Source organism: Gorilla gorilla, chromosome 1, assembly GCF_029281585.2.
Source record: "Gorilla gorilla gorilla isolate KB3781 chromosome 1, NHGRI_mGorGor1-v2.1_pri, whole genome shotgun sequence".
Classification (NCBI taxonomy): Eukaryota; Metazoa; Chordata; class Mammalia; order Primates; family Hominidae; genus Gorilla; species Gorilla gorilla.
This window is the reverse complement of record NC_073224.2, coordinates 144,908,790-144,928,135: the sequence shown is the minus strand read 5'-3', so window position 1 is coordinate 144,928,135 and position 19,346 is coordinate 144,908,790. Positions and strand designations below refer to the sequence as shown.

The window sequence follows — 19,346 nt, the reverse complement described above, 5'->3', positions numbered from 1 at the left end:
ACAGAAGTTGGGCAAGTTGCTTGATCACATGTTTAGGAGGTGAAGGAGTTACGTTGCTTCGGGTCACTTTTTTTTTATTTCTAGCAGTTACCTTACTAGAAAATGGGTAGGCTGGACTAAATGTCTTTCAGGGTTCTATAACTCTACAATTTTCCTCTATCTTTGTCTTAAACCTAAATTACAAACTTGCTCTGAATCTTTTCAATGTTGAGAATTCCAAAAATCCAATTATTGCCAGGCACTACTAATATTTTGGACTGGATATTTTAGTTATGGGGGCCTGTCTTGTGCATCTTACTTAGCGTGCTTCACAGCATCCCTGGCCTCTACCCACAAGATTCCAGTAATCAAGACAACCAAGAATGACTCCAATCACTGCCAAATGTCTCCAGTTGACAACCACTCTATTAATGCACTCCCTAATCCTTGGATTATTTGTGTTGCTTTATTGTGATTATTTGTGTTTCAATAATACAGAACAAAATAAAAACTGCAGCTAAAAAATAACGCAAGGATTGCTGGATCTTGAATGTCACAGAGAGAATTTCACATTTGTTCCTCTTTAAAAAAATGCACAAATCCACGTGTTCATTTCAACATCTAGTCAACTCTCTCTATACAAACTATGTATACACAGCTAGAGATGTCTGTACATGGGAAGGGAAATGACTGGCATTGCTGGGAAATGCATTAACAACCTGCCACAGGTCAGAAGTAGAGACTGTTAAGATAAAAGTGTAAATCAAAGGTATTTTGTTTATCTCTCTTGCATCCGTATATTTGGAAGCACCTTACTACAAAAGTCCCTGGTACAATAAAACCACAAACCCATAAATCAAGGACTGAAAAAAAAAAGCAAACTAATCTCAAAGGAAACCTAATCTAAGGAAAGCTACTTTTAATTACACAAAGGTTTTACCTCTTTTTGCAGCAGCCTAGGCAAAAAAATAAAAGTGGATTATGGAGTCTTCATTATTCAAAGAAGCATACCAGAGAGACTTATTCCAAGCATTGAACAAAGCAGAACTCACTGAGACAGTCTAAGTAAAGATGTTAAATGATATAATGATTGGAACTGTCTTTTTAATTTTAAAAAACACAGAAATACTCTTCATACTTCCATTTCTCAAAATATAAATTATCAGTGAATGTGTCTCACACCACCACCTGGGCCATCTCTCTTCCTAACTACTCTGTAAGCTCCTTATGGGCAGAGTCCACTTCTAGAACAGTGTATACTCCGCACCTAGAACAAAGCAGCCATTCACTAAATTTTGCTGAAAGGAAGAAAGAAAGGAAGAAGCAAGGGAGTATAGAAGGAGTGGGTCTTTGCTTACCCTATATTGACTCAAATGTTTCCTTTGCCAAACTTGACCATCTGTAATTCTAACCATACACTTATGTGGTTGACTGACAGCTTTTTTTTTTCTTTTTTTCTTTTTTTGAGACAGAGTCTTGCTCTGTCACCAGGCTATAGTGCAGTAGCACAATCTCGGCTCACTGCAACCTCTGACTCCCTGGTTCATGTGATTCTCCTGCCTCAGCCTCCCGAGTAGCTGGGATTACAGGTATGCATCACCACACCCAGCTAATTTTTGTATTTTTAGTAGAGACGGGGTTTCACCATGTTGGCCAGGATGGTCTCGATCTCTTGACCTCATGATCCTCCTGTCTTGGCCTCCCAAAGTGCTGGGATTGCAGGCATCAGTCACTGCGCCTGGCCCTTTTTTTTTTTTTTTTTTTTAACCATCCCACATCCATCACCTTTTCCTCGGGAACGAACCACTGTATCCTTCGCTCTCAATTTAAGTGCTTGTGTAGACCTGACTCCACACCCAGCTGTAAGGAGAGGATGTATGACTCCAGTCTGACCAATCAGAGCATCGAATTCCCCTGGTGAAAGTCACTGGTTCAGGGAAGAGCACACAGTCCAGTCAGAAACCACAAGACTTAGCAGAACACTTGCTGGAGCTGCTGAGAAAGCCGCACATTTTCTACTGTTCTGGAACTGAGGAGGATGTGGCCTTGGTGCTATTGACATCCATTTTGCCACCATGTAGACAGCTTGAGAATGAAGCCATCACAAAGCAGAGCAGAGCCGAGAGATGAAGACAGGCCAGGTCCCAAAGGCAGCATTACGATCCATGAATCCAGCTGTGCCTGAAGGAAACCAGATCTGTCCCTAGACTTGCCAGGTAGGTGAGGGAATACATTCTATTTCTGCTTAAATCATTCGAATCAGGATTTCTGTCACTGGCAATAAGAAGCATACTAAGTGACACAGCCCTTTGTTTTGTTCAACTCCCTGACTGGCCTATGACCATGTGCAGCACCAACCAGTAGGGGTTCAATATGTGTCTGTTGGATGATTAACAAATCAATAAATAAACTTCTCTAAAAGCAGGAAGTCTAAGATACTAAAAATAATATGTTATGGGTTTAGAAAATGGAAAGAGGACAGGACTGATATAAATACAAGGTCATGAGCATAGATGAGCCAGATCAAGGATCAAGAGCAGTTTCAAAAGGATTGTTGTTCTGTAGATTTGGGTCACCACAGGTCAAGTCCCATTGGCTGAAACAAAACATTCTGCATGTATGAAAAGACATATTTTCAGGAAACTCATGGATAAGAAAAATAAGTAAATACATAGAAAAGATGTATTTAACTTGAATAGTCTGAATTTGACTCCTGATCCAGTAAAACACCCCCGCCAAATATGGGCTAAGAACTTTGGCATCCTGGGTTGGTTTGTAGGTCAGAGATCACGGAGTTGAGGGTGACCCGAGAGAGCATATGAAGGTAAGAGCAGCTGAAGAGTCCAATTAAGGCTTCAATTTTAAGAGACTGGACAGAGAAGCAGAGTCCAACTCTAAGGCACTGGCCCAAACACAGACTTTCTGATAGCCTCTTGCTGATGGAGGTGAAGGCTGGAGAGAGGTCATGAACTGTAGGAACACAGCTGCAGGGAAAGCTTTATTGAGCTCCTGGGGCCATGGATGAAGGTAGAGAACTGGAGCCCACTGCTGGCTCGGGTAGGTAGCCTACATGGAGGTCAAGGGTTCTGTCAAAATCAATGCCTCTGTTTATAGGGTATTGGCTCCATTATGTAGACAGGTAAATGGGGAAATGAGGAAGGGAGAAAACACTGACATGTAGGAATTGTCAATAAAGAAAGAAAGAGAAGAAGCTTGGCTGTAAAGCTGAACAGGAAGCAAAGTCAGGAAAATGCTTTAAGAATGGTTAGACAAAGAAGAAGAAAACCACAAGGTCCCTTGCCTATCCCTAAAAGTGTGTCAAAGATGATGAAATGATCAATACCATTTCTTGCAGGTAGCAGAGCTACAAAGATAGAGACAGAGAAAAGATCTTCAGATTTGGTCAAGAGAAGAGTAATGGAAACCTCAGAGATGGCTATTTCAGTGAGTCATTGGACCAAAATACAGGGCAGGGGAAAAGTAAGCATGCTGTGGGAGAGGGGAGCTCAGGTGTCAGCTGGATGGGCCAAGCAGGGCTGGGGAAAGGGTTTACAGAATGGAATGAATGATCTACATGTGAACATAAAGATCAGTGAGAACAAACTGATAGTGAAGGAGGAAATGACCACATAGAAAAGGGTAAGTTCTTTCAATACCAGGAGAAAACAGTAAGTATTCAGAGTATTTGGTTCATGAGGTTGGTTTGGGAAAAGTTGTACTGAGAATATGATAAAAGATAAAAATAGTGGCATAGAAAGTTTGCCCCTCTTTTAAATATTAACTTTTCATCTCAGTGTGAAAAATACAGAGAAGCACAAAAAAGAACACAATCCTTTTAATCTCACCAATCTTAACATTTTGGTGTATTCTCTTCTAACTTACGTCTTTGTATATATTTATACTCTAATATATGTTCATATATGCATATTTGCAATTGTGAGAGCTTATACATAATATTAGTAAAGTTAATTTTAGTTATATTTGTTTTTAAAATACTTTTTAAAAACTCACGGTTTTTAATGACTGCATATATTTAATCCTATGGAGATCTCATAACTCATTTAACCATTCTCTTGTTAATGGAAATGGTTATTGTTGGAAATTTAGGCTGACTCCTTTTTTGTTATTCTAAATCATATTGTTATGAACATCTTTGTGTATAAATCTGTGATCTCTAAAGTTTAATTTTGCGTTAAACTATATACCAGAGTTCTTGCTGAGTGAGAGGTTGGAAGAAGTAGCTTTCAGGATTTAAGGAAGTTGTGGAAAGTTTAATACAACAATTATTATGGATCAGGAATGGACCATGTGGTCTTTTTTTTTCTTTGTTTTGTTCCTGTCTAGAATTTGTTTAAGCAATTTCCCAGTGTATGAGCTGTGGTTGCAGGCAGAGCCCCTTTCTCACAGCAGAAGTGAGATACTCCTTTCTAGGCCTCCTTACAGCTAGTAGATGGGCCAGTGACTTGCCCAGCTATTTCTGCCTAGATCTGACCAGGAGCTAGTGCTACAGAGGGGCAGGGCTGGAGGAGGCTCTTTCCTGGTAGCAAAGGTACTGCTGGCAGGGGTCCAGCATCCAGTGCCAGTGGTGCCAGCTGCAGCGTTCACTGTTCAGCAATAGTAGCAGCAGCATCTCCTGAAACCAGCTCTGTGGCCATAGAATTTCATTCATGGTTCTGGCTGCTCAGTTCCCACTTTGTCCCTCTATATTTTCTAAGCCTGCTTAATTGACATTGCTGGTAATTCCAAGAGTTCTCAATAGCCTTCACTAAATCCTTCTTCTGTTTCAATCAGCCAGAGTAGATTTCTATAGTTTGCTATCAAGAACCCTAACTAGATGGGAGGAACAAAGATTTGAGAGCAGCAGATGTAGAGACAGAGGGGGCCAGATCACATCGGAGCAGTCACAGGATTTCCTCAGACAGGGCTAAAAGCACTGGACCATGGGCATAGGAGTCAGACAGGGCAAAACATGGATGGCGACCGCACAGCAAAAAGAGGCTGTGAGAGTGCTCCAGGGTACGGAAAGGATAAGCAAAAGGACTTATCTAAGACAGGAGGGCAAAAGCAGTGGGACAAAAGCCTCAGGCAACTAGAAAGAGAAGAATCTGAGAGTAATCAAGGGAGTAAAGAAGAAAATGCAGTTGGAGTCAGGTGGTATATAACATGCAGAGGTTATAGTCAGGGGACAGGAAGGCCAGGCTGAAGCCTGGGAAAGGCGGTGCTGAATGTCAGCGATCAGTGGAGGTGGACAGCAGGAAGGAAAAGGATGTGCAGCAGATGGGGATGACGTATTTGCCTGGCTCACATGATGGTACATTGTATTTCTTCTTTTTTTATGTTTATTTAATCATCTGAGGAGTAACAGTTAAACAGAAACATCAAAATATCAAGACCAACATTAAATCACCAAATAAATTCTAAACCCTCGAATCCCTGACTATCTATGAACCCAAGGTCTCTTACAATTCTATTGGTCACAGAATTTTCAGAGATGTCATCATTGTGTATACAGCATTTTGGGGTCTACTTTTCCACGTATACAACTACATCCATTCCATGTTTCTACAAAGGCACAATTGTGCCACTGCGTGAACGTACTACAGTCATCTAGCCACTTGCCGATTTCTCTTTACCCAGAATAGCTTTCATCTTCTTTTAAACCATACCAAAAAGGTAAGCAAGTTATAAATTGTTTTCATTTAGGCTAATGCATTAATGTTTTAAGGATACTGAATTTATTGGCTCATCCTCAAATATTAGTTACTTGCATTTTGCTTGGTGACAACTCAAAAAAACTTTCCAATTTAATCAAATAAATAACTGAGAAGAACAGTAAACTTTGGTTCTGTAGGATCTTGCCCAGTTGATAAGTTCCCTCTAACTCGCTCTATCGATTATTCTGGTCTGGTCAGAATATTCCTGCTTGTTGTGCATTGACATAATCCATCAAGAGGCTGAATAACATGGTGCTTATGCACCAAGGCTTTGCAATCATGCAGACCCTGGTTGGCTGCTTAACAGCAATGTGACCTGGGACAGTTTACTTACCCATGCTATGTCTCAGTTTCCCCTGTCATGAATTCATTTATTCAACAAATATTTTATTGAGCAAAGATAATATGACAGGTATTGTTCTGCGCATTAGGGATTTATTAGTGAACAAAAGCCCTTGCCCTTGTAAGGTTTACATTCCAGTGAGTAGGCAGAAAATAACAGATATGTAGTCATGTGTTGCTTAACAATGGGGATACTTTCTGAGAAATGCATTATTAGGTGATTTCACTGTGTGTGCACATCACACGGTATACTTATAAAAATCTGGATGTTACACCTACGCTAAATTGTATAGCCTACTACTTCTCCTAGACCACAAACCTGCACAGCATGCTACTATACTGAATGCTGTAGGCAACTATAACACATGGTTAAATATTTGTAGATCTAAACACATCTAAACATAGAGAAAGTATAGTAAAAATACTGTATGAAAGACAGAAAATGGGACACTTGTATAGGGGACTTATCATGAATGGAGCTTGTAGGAATGGAAGTTTCTCTAGGTGAGTCAGTGAGTGGTGAGTGAGTGTGAAGGTCCAGGACATTCCTGTACACTATGGTAGAATTTATGAACACTGTACACTTAGGCTACAATAAGTTTATGAAAAAATTTTTGTTCTTTCTTCAATAATAAATTAACTTTAGCTTACTGTAACTTTTTTTACTTTATAAACTTTTAAATTTTTGAAAAAACTTTGACTTTTGTAGAAATATTTACTTTAAAACACACATTGTACAGGTGAACAAAAAGATTTTTTATATCTTTTTTTTTTTAACTTTTAAGCCTCTTTGTTAAAAACTAAGACACAGACGCACACATTACCCTAGGCCTACACAGCATCAGAATCATCAATATCACTGTCCTCCACCTCCACATCTTGTCCCACTGAAAGGTCTTCAGGGCCACTAACACGCATGGAGCTGTCATCTCCTATGAGAACAATGCCTTCTTCTGGAATACCTCCTGAAGGACCTGCCTGAAGTTGTTTTACAGTTAATCTCTTTTTTTTTAAATAAGTAGAAAGAGTACACTATAAAATAATGATGCAAAGTATAGTATAGGAAATAAGCCAGTAATATAGTTATCTATTATCAAGTATTACGCACTGTACATAATTATATGTGCTATACTTTTACATGACTGGCAGTGCAGTAGACTTGTTTACCAGTGCTACATTAGGACATCTATGATGTCACCAGGTGATCGGAATTTTTCAGCTCCATTATAATCTTACGGGTTCACTATTGTTTGCCTGTCGTTGACTGAAAAGCAGGATAAGGAAATGGGGTGATATAGAAGACAAAGACTTTCCTGAGGAGGTGACTTACTTACAAGCAAGTATCTGATGAATTGGTAGGGTATTCTAGGCAGAATCAGATACTGATAAGAGCAAGAGGCAGTAAAGAGGATGACAAATGAAGATTTTGTGGACTGACTCTAAGTTACTGAAGACCAACAGAAGGGTTTGGGGGTTGAAGAGGAGGGGGAGCTTGAGACAGATTATAGCTAAATAGAAATGTTATGCCAGGATGAAACTGTATCTCAGGGTTCTGAACTTCTTGTAGTGAATTACCTAAACAAAGATGCAGGGCAAGACAGAATTGGTCCTGCCAGTTCTTAGTGGGAGGTGGAGAGTCAGTTCTAACATATTCTCTTCTTGGGAATTGGTAGTGGTGAAGTGGAGAATGTTAGGGATGGGGAATGCTAACCAAACCAGAAGCAAATGTAACACAGGGGAAATGGTATCTGCTGGGGAGATTAAATAAGATAACACATGTAAAGCATTTAACCCAGTGCTTGCTCCACGGTAATGTGTCAATAAATGGTAGCTATTATTATCCATCAAAGAATAAAGTAGTATACTTGCGGCATTTTTCAAACTTTAAGAGTACTGTGTGAAACAAAGGCCAGAGCCTTATGAAACACATAGACTATGTGGGCTGTGCTAATCTTGTCCTCAAGTCCTGTTACTCTGTCAGAGGCATAGCATTGACCTGGCATGACTTAGCCTACCCTTCAGGGGATACCAGATAACAGTAACCCAGCCATCCACTTTGGTCTCTTTGTCTTCCAGTCATATATATCACTTGGAGTAGACTGGGCAGGGCAAAAATTGAGGAAGGGTCACAGAAAATAGTGCTCTTGGTAATCAGGCTTCTTCTATCTTTTTATATAAATATATATTATATTTATATATTTATATATATCAGGCTCCTTCTATCTTTATATAAATATATAAATATATTTTAAATCTTATATTTATATTTATATATAAAGACATTTAAATATTTATATTTAAATATATAAATATATTAAATATAAATAATTATATATTTTTATATCTTTACATATTTATATACATTTATATAATATATAAAGATATTTATAATTTATATATATTTATACATGTATAAAGATAGAAGAAGCCTGATTACCAAGGGCAGTATTTTCTGGACTTCCACCAACGGTGGATGCCTAAAGGATTCCTGAGCTTCCCCTACTCAGGATCTGCAGTGACCCTGTAGTTAACTTCTCAGACCATGGCCAAATGGCCTTGAAGGTCTGTAGCCATAACATGGTGAACAAGTCTGATGACATGATGAATAAGCCTGAGCTTGTCCATTTCAAAACAAGAGTTGTCAATTTTGCCCTTGTACTAGACTTCCCAGCCTACTTGCGAGCATGCTGATTTTTGGGGTTTGGGCTAAGCTATAAGCAGTGCAGACATCCAGACATCAGGCTCCAAAATCCCCTCTACAACTTAGGTATGCACAGCTTTGGTTTCAGTGCATGTCAGTAGCATCCTACAGACCCAACGTGCTACACAGTCTGCACGTTCCATGCATGTTCATGGCTGGTTCCCTGACTGTAACTGCAGGGAAGACAAAAGAGCTCAGAGGTTGTCAATGCCACACTGGGTTGGTATTTCATTTTCTTGCCCTGATGTTCCATCATGAAAAACAAATACATAAATAAAGACCTAAACATTTTTTTGGTTGGAATGGTCAGGCCATGCCTGCTTAGCATCATCACTACAGATCTTTATCAGGCTAACCAAACATTGTTTTCCCAACCTTCCTGGCTGCTCCTACTTTCAGTTGAGGAAACCGAATCTTTTAGTTTTCCTGTTCTCTGGACCAAGGTGATGATTTCCTGGCTTCTTGATCTTTTTTTGTTTTCATTGTGTTTTCAACTCTGAAATGTTTTCACAGAGGGTTTTAAACCCTACTAACCCAGTATTTTTTCCTTTTGTTTTCTCCACACCCTGAAGTAAGTGGCTTCTCAAAAGCACAGACAGCTAGAGCTAGATGAAGCCTCAGGGAATAATTTAGGTCAATCCCTTTCCTTCAGCTTGAGGAGTAAGGGAAACACATTGACATTTTCTGGGAAACTGCCACTTGCTAGGTATAGAGTCTACATGTGGCATTTTGCAAAATTACCTCATTTAAACCTTAGAATAGCTCTGAGAGGTAGATGTTCTGTCTTCCTGTTTTAGACAAGGAAGCTATGGTACAGAGAAATTAACTGGTCTATGTGAGATCATACAGTTAGCTAGTGACATAGCTGAGACTCAAACCCAAGCTTTTTGAAGATTAGGCCAGGGTTCTCCTCTTTACCATACTGGCCTGGCTGAGGCCTCCCAACTAGGTCCAGCTTTTGTTAGAAGTGGGCTTAAGGCAAGAGGGTTCTAAGAAAGGTTATGACACAGGGAATTTAATTAAAGGTTAAATTCTGGCAATTGTTATTAACATTTTATATAGCTTTAATAGAGATATCAGTAGCAGACTATAACATGCTATTATTACAGTAACATGGATTAGGAAAGGTTTTCAGCAGAGAAAATGGTGAAATGGTTAACATTTTCACAAGAAAAGGGAGTATCGGTCCTAAACAGGAAGAACTGGCTTGAATTCAAAGTGATTATATAACTCCTGACTTCAATCATGGCACTCTCTTAAGTAGGTAAGTGATATTTTTCCTGCGACACTTCCTCAATTTTTGTACACATACCTATGGATTAAATTTCTATCTTGCTGAACTGAAAACTGGTCAACAGTGTTCCTTATTTTATGTGCAGACTATTTTTGCAGTATAAAAAATAAGCTTAAGAATTTTTATAGAAGATGATCTGATTCATTAATTCCGAGTCAAAGGATATGTAAGAACACTTCTCTATGAGATTCTGTGCATGTGTGTGTGTTTATGTGTGTGAGAGAGATACAGATATACAGAGACAGACACATTCATATATTCAAAGATAATGAAACAGAGGCAAGGAGGTAGAATATGACAAGTTGAGATCCTAAAGTTGCTGTACTCTTGGTGTGCTTAAAGAACGTGGTATTTTGGGCCAGGCGCAGTGGCTCAGGCCTGTAATCCCAGCACTTCGGGAGGCCAAGGCAGGCAGATCACTTGAGGTCAGGGGTTTGAGACCAGCCTGGCCAACATGGTAAAACTCCGTCTCTACTAAAAATACAAAAATTAGCTGAGCGTGGCGGCACGTGCCTGTAATCCCAGCTACTCAGGAGGCTGAGGCAAGACAACTGCTTGGACCTGGCGGGGCAGAGGATGCAGTGAGCTGAGATCGCGCCATTGCACTCCAGCCTGGGTGACAGAATGAGATTCTGTCTCAAAAAATGTATATATTTTGGAGCCAAGTTTGGATTCCACACATTGACTAAGTAGTCAAGGTCTGCCAATAAAAACGTCCTTCACTGTCAGTGCATTCAGGCTTTCAAAGGTTGTTTCCTTTAATTGTCCATCACACATTTCCCAAAATCCTAGCAGTGATGCACCTCACCCATCGGTAACTTACAGAAGCTGAATGACACTGCTTTGTTGAAATTAGGAGGTTTTTGGAGGGTTTTAAAAACTGACTTCAAGTTTAGCTGAGCTACGTTAAGACTGCTTGACTGCACTAATGACGCTTTCCTACTGCACATGCAAAAGACAAGAGCATTGGTAGGACTTCAGGAAAGCAATGAGTTTATCCCAGTTCTATTCAGAGAGGATCCCACTGAAAGCAAGTAGAAGAGTGACTCTATGCTAGTGTTTCTCACACTTTCACGTCACATTCATCAGGGGTACTTAACAGAAATGTAGATTCTTTCTAAATCAGAATCCCTGGGTCTAGGCACCAGGAATATACATTTTAAACAAGCTCCCAGGTGATTCTGGTGCACACTGGAGATTGGGGACCTCTGCTCTACACTATAGGAACAGGGCTGGCTATGTCCAAGCATGGTACCCCTACTTTCATTCAACCTGGCAGAAGGGGTCTGTGTGTGTTAAAGAGGAAAAGGAGTGGGAAGAAGGAGATGTGGGCACTGGTGATCCATCAAAGGCCATTCTCTCTCATCCTGCTCAATACCACTTTAGGGGCAAGCAGCCCTGCTGAACCCATCTGGGAGGGGCTTTTCAGTGAGCCTGAGGTTTCCAATAGCAGAGAGAACTGCCAGATATTGGAGAACTCAGCCAGAATGCCCTTCCATGTGATGGTTAGGTGTTCGGAGTCATCTCTTAGAAGGCAAGTATCCCTGGGTGGAGTTCTATCCAAAGGACTAGAAGTTAGTTCCCTAATAATCTGTTAACACTTTATTTTTATTTTTATTTTTTTGAGATGGAGTTTTACTCTTGTCACCCAGGCTGGAATGCAGTGGCACAATCTTGGCTCACTGCAACCTCAGCCTCCCATGTTCAAGCGATTCTCCTGCCTCAGCCTCTTGAGTAGCTGGGATTACAGGTGCCCACTACCATGCCCAGCTCATTTTTGTATTTTTAGTAGAGACAGGGTTTCACCGTTGTTGGCCAGGCTGGTATCGAACTCCTGACCTCAGGTGATCCACCCACCTTGGCATCCCAAAGTGCTGGTATTATAGGTGTAAGCCACCGCGCCCAGCGGTTAACATTTTAAAAAAGGGTAGTTGAGAGCATCCAGAGAATATGGACAGGATATAAGGAAGACACCCAAAAGTGTAAAAACAGAAAGACATTAATAGGGAGGTGGTGGGTGGCAAGACACCATATCCCCTGCCACTTAAGGTCATCTTGCCTGCCAAGGTGTCCCATTCCATCCCTGCTAAAAGGGCATGTGAGAAATGGTTTGCTGCAGGTGCTTCGCATTACAACCTGGGTCTTTGGGGAGGTGAGGGCACAATAAGTAGGGCCTCATTGGTGGGGCTCAGTCTGTCAGTAGCACCAGAGTGGACCCTCTCCCAGAGTAGTCTTAAGGGCAGGGGCAGCAAGTTTTAATCCAGCAGTTGATCTGGGAGACAACTTGCCTGACTAAAAGCCAAATCTTGTTAAGGAAGAGATTCTCAACCACTATGGTGAGAATATTAAACCTCTGAGTTTTCTAATTCAAATATGAAGCCCCTGTTTATTGAAACAGTTTCTGCCTAATTGCAAACAAGATGCGGTATTTGAGGCATTGACGGTCCAGGGAAGGGATAGCTGTGAAAGCATGGGCTCTGGAGCCTGACTGCCTGGGATTGCATCCTGGCTCTACCACTTCCCGCCTGTGTGACCCTGGGGGAATCATTTCACCTCTCTGTACTTCAGTTGCCTCATCTGTAATATGTGGATTTGAGTAGTGCTTCCCTTATGAGGTTTTAGCGAGGATTAAGTGAAGTAAGATCTGCAAAGAACTTAGATCCTAGCACGTCTTATATTTGCTGCTTTTTTTATTTTTAGTTTCTCCGTACAGGGCTGCCTCACAATAAATACCAAAAGGTGTGTCTTGTAACTGAAGCGGGGAGGAGAATCTTTGTGGCATCTGTATGGTTGATGTTCTTTCAAGATCGACAGTGGCTCTTTTGACTGCATTACAGTCTTCTCTCCTCCTCCAAATCCCACTGAGGGCATGGCTGGGCCACAGTCCAGGCATCTCCTGTTGGGGCAACAGGTTCTCAGGTTCTCATTGAAGAGCCTTTTAAGGGGAAAAGAGGTGGTGGTGGCAGAATAAACCCCTATTTTGTGCAGTTCAGCTAACAGGGAAAGTAATGCACACCAAGTTATTTACTGGTAGGGCTTCTCAGGGTAACATTTAAAATAAAATTCTGTTGGAGAATGCAGACAGTCTATTCTAGGGCATAAAAATGGAATTATCTTAACCAGGATTAAACCGCACTTCCTGAGTCTGATGGAGCGTTTCCAGGGAGAGTAAGTGCCATGCAGCCTTCTATGCCAGTTGTCCATTGTTGTTCCTGACTCCCACCCCCACTGGCTGTCTAACCCCATTCAGCCTTCCCCGCTGGTCCACTATGGTGTAAGTCTTTGAAACAGAGAGCTGGGTCTGAAAACAAAACCAGGCTCCCTTTGGTTGGGGGAAGTGCTGGCAATGGGAAGGTATGAAAGAAAACTGGATGGAGGGACACTAACTTTAAATGTGATGTTAATTATAAGCAAGTGTGCTAAAATCCATGTTAAAATTCTAATAACTACCACCAGCTTATCACTGTGTGTTGTCTCATCTATATGACTTTATTAAAAAATATATTTATGAATTAAATAGTTACAACCTGAGCAGAAGGGCAGCACAGTATAACAATAAAGTACAGATGCTGTAGTCTCAGGCTATCTGGGTTTGAATCCTGTCGGCCACTTGGCCTTCAGACTTTGGGTAAGCCAATTTTCTTTCTAATGCCTCAGTTTTCTTATTCACAAAATGAGGATAGACATGGCAGGTAACTAACTCATAGGGTTACTGTGAGGATTAAATACGTATAAGGTATTATAGTGGTACTGGCATTTTACCTGGCAGTTGGGCTTGGGAAGATGAGTAAGCCATCAGAGAGCTTACAATCAAGAAATGGTATTGTATTCAGCCCCTATCGCATGCTTTGCACAAAGCAGGTACACACAAAAAAATCTCATGGGAAGCCTGCAGAAATTACTCATACATTGTTAGGTGTCTAGAGGTGCTGGCAAGTTTAATATCACAAAATCTCTCAGAACAAACATAGGTTTTATATAATACCTGTACAAATATGAACAAAAACTTTTGAAACATGTCATTAGTTAAAAACTCCATGCTCCAGTCCTGAGAGTCTTTAAAAACTATGAAATATCCTTATAAAAAGCAGACTACAAAGAGAGAGCTTGTCCCAGAGGTCAAATTCCCTCCATTCAGGCAATTTAAGGCAAAAGAAAAATGCAATTTAAATCCCTCCACCCCCACCAAAAAAGACATAGTCCACAAAGTTAAAAAAAAAAAAAAAGTCCTCTAGCTAAGTATCCAATTAAATATTTTCATTAGACCCATTTTTTTTTTTTTTTGGAAAACCTGAAAAGAGGCTTCAAGTGCTTATCTGAATGGTTAGACGTAATTATGAGGCAGGAGTATCTATAACATCCTGGCATTCTTGAAAGCATGCAGCCCCCAAATGTCCCCAACACACCAACTTACTCCTTTTCCACTCTTCCTTTTCCCTCCTCTCTCACTCTGTCTTCAGTCAGTGAAAGGCAAATCTCTGTGTTATCCCATTCCTTGCAGTTTTAACCTGCCAGGGGATTCCCTCTCCAGCTCCCTCCTGAGGGACTGGTCCAGTTCTCTTACTGGCCAAGTCCATCTCTCCTTTGGCTCCAGCTGTCTTTCCCACGCTGGATTCCTCATGGAAACCCTCTTATCCTGCTGGGAAAGGACCTCTGGCAGCACTGCCATTTACAATCTTATTATTTTAACTTTAGGAAACAGCTCTCCTACTATGATACATTTCTCTCTTTTCCTTTTCTCGCCCAAATCCTGCTAATTTTACTCAGAAAGCCTCTCAAATCTGGGCCTTGCTCTTGATCTCCACCATCCCTGCCTGGCGCAGGCCATCTCTCCTCCCACCTGGTTCCCACAACCCTCCCACCCACATTCCCAGCCCCATCCCCTCCTGCTCCATTTCACTCTTTACAGTGCTGCTACATGCCTTTTTCCTAAAATGCAAATCTAGTTTATGTCATCACTTATCGTCAATGGCTTCTTCCTGCCTTCAAAATAAAGTCCAAATATCCTGGATTAAAAGTTCCTTCCTAAACTCACTGCCTATACTGTTATTCTTCATTATTGTGGTTTGAAGGCTCACCTGAATTATTTTCTATGGTAATAGAGAAGCTGCATAATATTGTTCCAGTTACTAAAACAACAATAAATGTGAGGAATCAAGAAATATATTTCTGGCCAGGCGCAGTGGCTCATGCTTGTAATCCCAGCACTTTGGGAGGGCAAGGTGGGAAGATCACTTGAGCCCAGGAGTTCAAGATCAGCCTGGGCAACAGGGTGAGATCCTGTCTCCATAAAAAATAAAAAAAAAATTAGCTGGGTGGCATGCACCTGTGGTCTCAGCTACACTCAGGAGGCTGAGGCAGGAGGATTACTTGGGCCGGAGAGGCAGAAGTTGCAGTGAGCTGTGTTCATGGCACTATACTCCAGCCTGCATAACACAGCAAGACCCTGTCCTAAAAAAAAAAAAAAAAGAAATATATTTCCTGTTGGTAGCCATGCATTTGGTGATCATTTAGGTACAACCAGTTGTGCAGTTCTAAAGCAGACTTAATTATTCCAAATGCTTTCTTTGTTCAAATTAATGAGTTCTATAACACATAAACCAGGATTAGCAAAGATCTGGCCAGTGTTGAGTTAATTCAACCTATGCTTACTGGAAATCAAAAGCTTTAGGACCAATATGCCACACTAAAAAAAAAAAAAAAAAAAAAAAAAGGAATGAAGAAGGAGAAAATCACCAAATTGAAGGTTCAGAAAGAGAAGAAGAAGAGAGGGCACAAAGACACATACCTACCGAATGACCAATTCCACCTCAGGCTGCGCCTGATCAAAAAATGGCAGTTAACACACACTCATATTCTTTGTAAAGAATTTGTAATTTCATTTTAGTCTCCACAGCCACAATAGGAGGTAGCTATGATTATCCATATTTTAAGGTGAGAAAACAGGCTTGCAATATTTATTTTGCTTACCATGGTAATCACTGGTTAAATACAATGCTTAAGGTTAGGGGGTAATACTCAACCCTCCTGTTTCCGTGGAGGGAAGGGAATTTCCAAGTCCCAGGTGGGAAGAGTACAGTCTCTTCTTTTCAGCCTTCTCACTCTATCCTTCCCTAAGGAGAAAGAGCAGCTTGCCTGATCAGTGAGTTTAGGAGGACAGATTGAGGATGCTCAGCCAGCCCCCATGGGTTTTTTCACTTTTTAAATTCTTTTCAGCTTGTCGGTTGTCAACATGTGACCATGCTCTACACCCCCCGACTGGTGTGCTGGATAGGGAAAAACAGAGGCAGGCCTGCCATCTAATTTAGGAGAGAAGTATTAGTAAACCTAGGGTGGCTGCATATATAAGCATCTTCCAACATGGCTTTTATTGTTGATAAAGTGAATAATTTGATTTCTATGGCTTCTTTTTTTAATTTTTAATTTTAAAGACAGAGTCTCACTCTGTAGCCCAGGCTGGAGTACAGTGGTGCCATCTCCGCTCACTGCAACCTCCGCCTCCCGGGCTCGAGCAATTCTCGTGTCTCAGCCTCCCGAGTAGCTGGGATTACAGGTGTGCACCACCATGTCTGGCTAATTTTTGTATTTTTAGTAGAGATGGGGTTCCACCATGTTGGCTTGGCTGATCTCGAACTCCTGATCTCAAATGATCCACCCGCCTTGGCCTCCCAAAGTGCTGGGATTATAGGTGTGAGCCACCAAACCCAGCCATTTCTATGTCTTATTTCTCAACTGGTTATGAATATAAGTGGAGAAGACAGAGGGCTATTAACTAGCTTCCTAAAAGCCAAATACAAGGCATAAATATAGGCATTCAATTAAATGAATGAATGAATTTGTCCAAGGCCACATAGCTAATAAACTATAGAGTAGAGACCTGAATCTGTGTCTGACAGAAAGGCATGATTTTCTAAACTTCCACTTTGGTGCTTCTCATATGATGTTCTATTTCCAGGCTTAAATTCATGCTTCAGTATGGTTGCCAGGAAACTGGAAACACTGGTTGTTGCAGGCACAAAGTACCTTAAAGACACAGGTATGCCTAAGAATGTTGCTGATAATCTATTTTTCTACAACAGTGATGAGGGATGAGTTCAGCAATGACTGCTTGTTGTCAGCTATCTCATGGGCCAATATTGATAAAGCCCTGTAAGTACCTGGGGGGGGGAACCTGGAAGGTGGGGAGAAGTAGTGCAAGCGGCCCCAGCAGCAGCATGGAACAGATCAGGGAGGAGAAAGACAGGCAGCCTCGCCTGAAGTTGGATGAGCACAAGAGGGGCGGGGCAAGGGACTGAGGACCAGGGGAAGGAGGCTGAGCGGGTTGGGGATGGGGAGAAGGCAGGGGAAGGAGGATGAACATAAAAACGCCAGGACAGCAAAAGGCTGAAGAGAAAAATATGTCCAAACAAAAAATATAAAGGGGAGACAGATAAAAGAACAGGAGTAAATCACATGCTACGAAAACAGCCACAAACGGATTTTCCATTTCATGTCAAAATGATGAAAAGTGAGAGCTGGCCTGTGTGCCAGTAGCCTTCAGAAACTCAGAAATAAAATATCCCATTTGAAAATAGTTTGGGGAGCCAGTAGATGACAAGATTCCTCCTGCAGGCAAAAGTGAATTAAAGCAACGATAGTATCTACTGCTCCTTCCCCACTCCCACTGTTTGGCTGGCAAGCACATATGAGCTCAGCAGGACTCTGTAATTGCTTTTTAAGAGTATCCGGTAGAACTCAAGATTGTGTGTTCACAAACTCCATATAAAAACAGGGTCATCTTTGCCTTCCACAAAGTGTTTTTCACCCTGTTTCAAGGCCCAGCTTAGTCTTTTTTCCCCTTACTAAAGTGGCAAACAAAGAATTCTCTGACACACTGCACCCACTGCAGATGAAAGCGCTTAAGTGTGAGTGAAAGCAACAATGTTGAGAGTGACATTTACTAGCTGAAAACAGTGAAATCAGAGCGTTCCAGTTCACGGAGATTAAATGTCAGGCTTTAAACATTTAGCAGAGTATTAACTATGGAAGTTTTAAAATTTAGGATTCGGTTTTATATTGCAAACAGCACTTAAAGCAAGGAAACAACTGGTCCACAGGCTGAATAAACATATTTATTTTCAATTGAAAGTGAATGAACTGCAGGGCAGTTACTGAGCTCAGTGCAACAATACCAGAGGTGCTCACTGTACTTCACCATCCCAGATTAATAAGAGAAGGGTGACATTCCTCACACTTCATGTTTTGGAAGATACAAGTCAAAGTCCAAAACACAGGGGTTTGCAGGCACATAATATTCCACAGTGGTTGTGGACCTTAAAAGTTCAAGAGTTTTTATATTATTGTTCTAGAATGGATGCCCTCGTTCTTTTTTTTTTTTGAGACAGGGTCTTGCTTTACTGCCCGGGCTGGAGTACGGTGGCACCATAATGACTCACCACAGCCTTGACCTCCTGGGGTCAAGTGAGCCTCCTGCCTCCACTTCCTGAGTAGCTGGGACTACAGTGTGTGTCATCATGCCTGGCTAATTTTTTAAAAATTTTTAAATATTTTGTAGAGATGAGGTCTTGCTATGTTGCCTAGGGTGGTCTTGAACTCTTTGCCTCAAACAATCCTCCTGCCTCGGCCCCTCAAAGTGTTGGGATTATAGGGATGAGCCACCATGACCAACCTGAATGCCTTTTAATGCACCAAAAAAGTTAGAGAGGAAAATATAGCACTTTTGTTTTCTTTTAAGATTATTTTCCATGGATAAATTTATTTATGACAAAATTAGCTATAATTTCTAAATATAACATCCATTTTTTTATTCAATCACAAAACCTCAGAATTTGATATCAGCAGTCCTTTCATTCAAAGTCAGCTAGTAAGTATCTTTTCTATTATGCTTACTATGAGGTGTTGGATAGATACAAAGCCAGTGATAACGGATATTTCAAACTTTGTTTTAAACATCTTGTAAGCATTGTATTCAATTCCCAATATCTTTATGAGGTGGCCACGATTATCCTCATTTTACAGATAAGAAACCTGGGGCTTTGAAAGATTAAGGACTTTGCTCAAGACAAGAGGACTACTAAATTATGTAGAACTGAAACTCCAGCCGCTGACTTCAAAGCATGGGTAATTAACTTTTTTTTTTTTTTTTGAGACAGCGTCTCGCTCTATCCCCCAGGATGGAGTGCAGTGACACGATCTTGGCTCACTGCAACCTCTGCCTCCTGGCTTCATGTGATTCTCATGACTCAGCCTCCCCAGTAGCTGGGAGCACAGGTGCCTGCCACCATGCCTGGCTAATTTTCATATTTTTAGCAGAGAC

The 19,346-nt window shown here is 41.1% G+C and overlaps 1 protein-coding gene and 1 long non-coding RNA gene across 3 annotated transcripts in view; one reads left to right on the top strand and one right to left on the bottom strand.

The window, feature by feature from the left end:
- The window catches only part of ALG14 (ALG14 UDP-N-acetylglucosaminyltransferase subunit), a 90,050-nt gene that overhangs the window by 2,252 nt on the left and 68,452 nt on the right, over positions 1 to 19,346 (bottom strand). The window lies entirely within an intron of this gene.
- On the top strand, positions 9,513 to 19,142 carry LOC129524979 (uncharacterized). The gene is made up of 3 exons (XR_008668995.2): positions 9,513 to 10,000; positions 16,986 to 17,066; positions 19,049 to 19,142. It is a non-coding gene; the product is annotated as an uncharacterized lncRNA (long non-coding RNA).